General features: G+C 35.6%; 1 pseudogene across 1 annotated transcript; it reads left to right on the plus strand.

Annotated features, from left to right (window-relative positions):
• The first annotated feature begins 2249 nt into the window (after positions 1–2249).
• On the plus strand, positions 2250–4609 carry LOC110765845 (amino acid transporter AVT6C-like; annotated as a pseudogene). The gene is made up of 5 exons (XR_015833485.1): positions 2250–2738; positions 3151–3303; positions 3376–3600; positions 3698–4163; positions 4273–4609. The product of XR_015833485.1 is annotated as an amino acid transporter AVT6C-like (transcript).
• Positions 4610–6074: the final 1465 nt, after the last annotated feature.

The raw sequence follows: 6074 nt of genomic DNA on the forward strand, positions 1-6074 counted from the left end.
TTCTCATTAATCTTAACTTTATGATTAATCTCAAATATCTCGACTTTACTTTAATTATTTTCTGCCAATCTCGTATTTTAAGCGATTTATTTCAAAATACCAACTAAATGGAAAAACTTAACCAAAAAAAAAAAACTTGAGTTATGTAACATTGTTGAATGGGTCACTTGACTAGGTACGCCTTGAAATTTAATTTCACACCTAGCTACTCATTTATCATTGTAACAAAACCATCATTGAGAATTCAATTTTTCATTATTCTCCAAGCCAAAGGAGACATGCTAGACAATTCAAGTTTTCATTATTTTCCAATGTAACAAAACTATTATAAGAAAAGTTATGACAAAAGACAATGATGATGCACACGCTGAAGTTATCTATCGTCTCTTAAATGTAATTGTGTAAAAAGGTATGGTAGAGAGAACTTATGTTGGCCTTATAATAGTGTGAAAGAACTAAAACCCACTCTAAAAAAAATATGGAAAACTCTCTCAAAACTAAACAAAAACTAAGCAACTAAGAGAACTAACTAGGAAAGCAATTCATCTTTAATTAGGAAAACAAAACAGCTAACTTGCACTCGTGTTTTGGAGTCGTTCTACCTTCTAAAAAAATATAAAAAATATGGAAAATGTAGCTCTATCTCTTAGATTTCCATATATATATATATATCATAAGTCACTTGGAAAAATTGAGATAGTCTTAAAATCTTCGATAAAAATACCAACTAAATTGAAAAATAATAATTAATGAGGAAAAACTTGAGTTATGTAACATTGTTGAATGGGTCAATTGGCTTGGTACACCTTTAAATTTAATTTCACACCTAGCTACTCATTTATCATTGTAACAAACACCATCATTGGAGAATTGTCTAGCATATCTTTCCTTTAGCATTGTAAAAAATGAAAACTCGAATTACTTTAGCATATTCTTAGAACATTCCTGAAGTAATCAAAATATTGTGTGTTATCCCTTTTGTTTGTGACATATTTGGGTTTAGCAATCAAACCCAAATTTGAATGGAGAATGAAGGCCAACTCAAACAGTTTTCTTTTTGAGAAGATATTGGGCTCTCCAACAACTTGAAGGTCCATAGTGGGTTAAACCAAACCAAAGCTTCGGAATATATGCCCATCTTCTTTGAGTTTTTCTTTTTAAATCTCACGCTTTTCTTTGTTAACCTCAATACTTAAATCATTAAGCTTTTAAGTTTTATTATAATGTAAAAAGACAAAAAAGTCATACAACTTAATACTTAATTCTAATACATCTACACACCCCACTACTCTTCATATTAAGTTATAGAAAAACACAAAAACATAAACTCCTCTACACCTTATTGCCAAATTACTCTTTTATTTCAATCCAATAAATCTACTACACTCTCATTTTTTTTTCACAAACCCTAAATACGGTATGCAAACAGTTGCTTGTAGGTCATCAATTGAGTTTGACAACAGTGTTTTTATCTCTTTAAGTAATGTGAGATTGATATGAACTTAGAGTTGTGAGGGGCAGGATAGCGGGGTGTGGGGTGTGAGTTGATGAGTTTTTCAATTTTTTAATTTTTTTTCTTCTGTTGGATGTGTATTTAAGGGTAGTTTGGGAAGATAGTTGGGTTTTATTAGAAATTGTGAAAATTTGAATTAGAAATTGGAGTGAACTTAGAATATGGGGTGAATAAAGAGAAGTGCGGGGTTTAAATAGAAAAACTCTCTTCTTTTTGCAGGAATGATAATTCTGCTATTATGGTGTGTTTACTAATCAGGAATTGAATTCCACCTATGGAGTATTCTTGCGTTTACTTCACATCCAAGAATTGAAAAGTAAATAGGGCCCACACAAAATTAGAAATTGAATTCCTGATTTTGGAGGATTTCCTAAGTGGAAGGTAGTATTCTAATTTATGGAGAACTAACCTATTATGAATTCATCTTTTTTACCCATTATATCCTCACACAATTTTCAAAATTCCAAATTTGCCATCTACTTTAACCTAACAACGAGGACATTTTAGTAATTAGGATCACTCCTACCCTAATTCCATAAGGTCTAGTAAACAACTTCAATAGGAATCCGGAAATCAAACTCTCCTTAATCCATATTGTTTAGTAAACACCTTCAATAGAAATCCGGAATCTAATTCTCCTCAATCCAACCTCTCCTCAATTCAATTCATCCTCAATTCAATTCCTCATAATCCAATTACAGATCAGTAAACATGCCAGACTAACCAATGATAAGCACACCAAATATTTATTGTAGCCTCAAAGCATCCCCAGAATCACGTAGCTGCTATCAGCTATAGCTCCCAAAAAAGAGTCAAAGGAGATGGTGAAGCAGGAAAACAGTGATGAGGCTGAAGCAGTTGCTCATCCACTCTTGCAGGACCTCAAGTCCTTGGAAGGTCAAAACTCATCATCATCAGAAAAAGTAGCTTCATTTTCTGGGGCTGTCTTCAACATCTCAACCACAATGATTGGAGCTGGGATCATGTCAATTCCAGCAAACCATCAAGGTCCTAGGCATAGTTCCTGGGTTCATTCTCATATTGTTGGTGGCCTTGGTTGTGGAGGTCACACTGGAGTTCTTGCTCAGGTACACAAACTCAGGCGAGTCTTCTACCTATGCTGGCATGCTGGGTGAGTCTTTTGGACCCTGGGGTTCCATTGCTGTGCAAATTTGTGCCATCATCACCAACCTTGGCAGCCTCATCATTTATTTCATTATCATTGGTAAGCTTAATTGGATCATCTCTTAACAATTGTGTTAGATTTCTAAATTTGCTCAACTGTCATTCAAATTTGTTGATAAGATAAAAATCCCATTTCTTTTTTGGGGAAAAAACCTTAGTTTGATGATGGATTGTTATGTTATCCATCAACATAGCATGTGTCATATAAAACAAGAAAAGACCCACCGGGCCATTCTGTCTTATAATGGATGCTTGGTGTCTGATAGGGACATGTTTATGACAAAGTCACAAAGTAAAAGCAAAGAATCAATGATGGATTGTTTTTGTGTAGAAGCTTTCTCTACTTTAAAGATAACCATTTTGTTATTCTGTTTATTACACTTAATCTATGTGATAATGTGGCATACCGAGGTAATTACACTAGTGAAAGAAGTTTTCTTACCTTGGTTTAGGGGATGTTCTATGTGGAAGTCAGTCTGGAGGAACCTTGCACTTGGGTATTTTACAAGAATGGTTTGGCATCCACTGGTGGAATTCTCGTGCTTATGCGATTCTCTTCATTGCACTCTTTGTGATGCTTCCATTAGTCTTGTTACGCCGAGTAGGTCAGTATGTAAATATCAAACAACCAAAAGAACATGTTAAATTGTTAAGTATATACTGGGATTTACCAACAGAGTGCTTGTTGCTTAATTACAGATTCACTAGGCACACTTCAGCAGTGTCCATTCTGCTAGCAGTGGTTTTTGTTGTCATATGTTCTGCAATGGCAATTTACGCATTGTGCAAAGGGAAGACTCAGAAACCGAGACTATTTCCGGATTTTGCACATCAAGTCTCAGTATTTGATCTTTTCACCACCATCCCAATTCTTGTGACAGGTTTTGGATTCCATGTCAATAGTGAGGGCACATCATTTTTGGTCTTGTGGTATCTGGATTATGTTACACAACTAAATTTCTGATAGCTGATATATGGCATCTGCGTGAATGAATGCAGTTCATCCAATTAGAGCAGAGCTTGGTAAACCTTCTGATATGAGATCAGCTGCTCGGATTTCTCTTGTGATCAGCATCATCATTTACTTTTCTATCGGTTTCTTTGGCTACCTATTGTTTGGCGATTCGGTAATGGATGACATACTTGTAAACTTTGATCAAGGTTCTGATTCCACAATTGGGCAGATAATCAATGACATTGTTCGACTGAGCTATGCAGTTCACCTCTTGTTTGTGTTTCCTATTATGAACTTTTCCTTAAGGGCCAACATAGATGAACTGCTTTTCCCAAATAAGCCTATTTTGGCCCAAAGCACCTCAAGATTTCTGTCCCTCACTTTTGTGCTGCTCTCCTTTACATACATTGTGGCAATAGCTATCCCAAGCATATGGTACTTCTTTCAGTTCATGAGATCCACTACCATAGTTTGCCTCTCATTTATATTCCCAGCTGCTCTCATTCTTAGGTACCAAGTTCTAATCCTTTCTAAGTTACTAGTGTAGCGAGCAGCGAGCAGGTCTGGTACTTACGGTTTTACTAATCAAACCTGGTTTTTGTTTCAAACTTCTTGACAGGGATGGGCATGGTATATCAACAAGAAGGGACAAGATAATTGCAATATTGGTGATTATTTTGGCTGTGGTGACAAGCTCAATTGCAATGTCTACCACTCTGTACAATTCAGCTCAAAGCTAGCCATCATATTATTATAAACTGCTTTGCTACACTTGAAGTCAAAGAGGCCGAACTTGGCAGATTAGGCATAGGTTTTTGAAAGCCACACAATCTGCTTCAGAGTATAATACATTGTACACGTATTTGTTCTACTATTACAGACTATGGAATTCATCAAATTTGTCTTCGCTGTAATCATCTTCTGCAATAAATCTGCAGTAACTTTGAGACATCAATCTGCAAAGAATGTTCACACATACACTTGTTCTTGCCAATATAGCAAGAGCTAAAAAGCTCGAATCGCGATCGCGATCTGTTAAGAATATCATATTTGGCCAACTCAGAATCAGATCATGATATCCCTTCAAGATTTGTAGAACAACTATATATTATAAACAAGAACATCACCAAAATCCTTGGTCTCTTGTGCTGTGATGTTGACGACGACCCTGTGCATGCATTTTTGTATATTATCTTACATGGGTTCCACGGCATCATTTATTTTATCCTATAAATTAAGTCTTATCTTTGGCTTTTCCACGTTAGCTAGCCATCCATTATCTATATCTTCCTCTTGAATACGACCTCTCAACCACCTATACAAATCTCCAAAGCAAAATAGATAGAAAAGCAAATACCTCATTAAAAACATGCTATTGAAAAATCCACACACGTATCCCAAAACTTTCCTACATATTTATGGAAAGAGATTTACAAGTTCCATCTTTTGAGATGGCTTTAAGTCTTAGATGTCCCATAAAGGGTAGACTTTCTTCAATGATGTGAATGATGCAAAATCATGAGCAACGCAATGCTCATATGGCATCCACATTTTGAGTGCCAACCTCATAGAATTATACTGAAAATGAAGTGCCCCCGTTTTTCAGCAGCTAGTCCCACTCCAACCAAACTCTCCAACCCCTCTCCTTTTGTTTGTGGCATCTCGTCTACGTATTTTGGTCTATTTAACAAAACCTGTCAACACTGTTTTTTTATATGCGTTCTTTTCTATATGGGAATTTAGAAGAGGTTAGAGCAATAATTGAGTTTTCGTTCTCAATCTAGTTAAGCGGGTACTTGCTTTACATGCAAGTGCCACAAATTTCTCATCAGCCAAGTCATAGTTCAACCTATTCTAAATTAGATATAGGGGGGAGGACTCGAATTTGGGTTCAAAGGGCAGATTCACTGTCATACTGATCGACGTAATTTAATTTGCTCTGTCACACATTAATTTTGGCATGATTAACGTCCAAATTATAAAAAGATTTAAGCTTCACACTTGTTGAGTTTTAAATTAATTTTACTCCTAGTTGTGACCCCAAAAACATGAGCAAGCAAAAGGGTCCTTGGATTTCTATTTTGGCTAATAAAAAACGTCGATCAAAAGCTAAACTCATTGGTTTAACGAATGCCAGATACGTCTCCGTATCTAAACCATTGATTTTAAAATCCCCAATGACCAAAGCACACAACCCACTTTTCCATCCAAATACAATTTCGTTTTATTTCAGGTTCTATTATGTTACACAATAATACAAACCCACTCCAAGCTGTCCTTTCTTATTAAAAACCCCACCAATAAAACTAAAACTCGAAATTCCAATCCTACCCTTCGTTTAACTCCCTTAAAATAATCACCCTCAATGCACATTAACAACATTTTGGTAAATTAAACCACCTCTACCAACAATGCACCTAT

The sequence above is a fragment of the Prunus avium genome, chromosome 2 (assembly GCF_965620075.1).
Source record: "Prunus avium chromosome 2, drPruAviu1.hap1.1, whole genome shotgun sequence".
Classification (NCBI taxonomy): Eukaryota; Viridiplantae; Streptophyta; class Magnoliopsida; order Rosales; family Rosaceae; genus Prunus; species Prunus avium.